We start from the raw sequence: 845 nt of genomic DNA, 5'->3' as shown, positions 1-845 counted from the left end.
TGATGGCAGGCTGGGGACTCCAGCTGGATCACAAGGTCTAGGTGCTGCACATCCCCAGCCTGACTCTCCTTTTCCACTAGCGGTGGTCTTCCCTGATGGCCAGGCTGTCGGGGAGAAGATCTTCAAGACGGCAGGAGCTGTAAAATCATATTCGGATGCCCAGCAGATCTGCAGAGAGGCTAAGGGACAGCTGGCCTCCCCACGCTCTGCAGCCGAGAAGGTGGCTGTGATACAGCTGGTCAGAGCCAAGGACAATGATGCTTTCCTGAGCATGAATGACATCTCCATGGAGGGAGGTTCACCTACCCCACGGGGGAGTCACTGGTCTATTCCAACTGGGCCAGCGGGGAGCCCAACAAAAACAATGGTTGACAGCCAGAGAACTGTGTGCGATCTATCCTGAGGGCAAGTGGAATGATGTGCCCTGCATTGAGCAACTCCTCATGATCTTTGAGTTTTGAGACCCTTCTCCACCCCAGGGAGGAAAGGGGCAGTGCCCAGAGCTGTGAGCTGCCAACATCCCAATAAAAAGGTGACCCTCTGCTGCTCAGGGCTTCCCCACTGAGCTACAGGATGAGGTCACAAGGCAGGCCTCCTATGGAACTCCTCCTTCAGAATAACGTTTGAAACTGGCTTCACATCTGGAAGACTTGTCACAAAAAAAGAGGGGCAGCCTGCTGACTCAGGGGCAAGGCTAAAAAGAGGTCTCCAAGATGTCCCTGTTGCTAAATCCAGTATCTCCTCCTCACCTGGATAGATGTCTATTCCGCCACCTCCGCCAAACACGGGCTGCCTTTGACTCCACTGATCACTGCCTGCTCCTTCACTTTCCTCTTCTGCCTGAA

The 845-nt window shown here is 54.2% G+C and overlaps 1 pseudogene; it reads left to right on the top strand.

The window, feature by feature from the left end:
- LOC104984450 overlaps positions 1-461 on the top strand; it is a 5,669-nt pseudogene extending 5,208 nt beyond the window's left edge.
- Positions 462-845: the final 384 nt, after the last annotated feature.

This window comes from Bison bison, unplaced genomic scaffold (genome assembly GCF_000754665.1).
Source record: "Bison bison bison isolate TAMUID 2011002044 unplaced genomic scaffold, Bison_UMD1.0 scf7180017864029, whole genome shotgun sequence".
In the NCBI taxonomy this organism is placed as follows: Eukaryota; Metazoa; Chordata; class Mammalia; order Artiodactyla; family Bovidae; genus Bison; species Bison bison.
The sequence above is the reverse complement of the archived record's forward strand: the minus strand, read 5'-3'. Positions and strand labels throughout refer to the sequence as shown.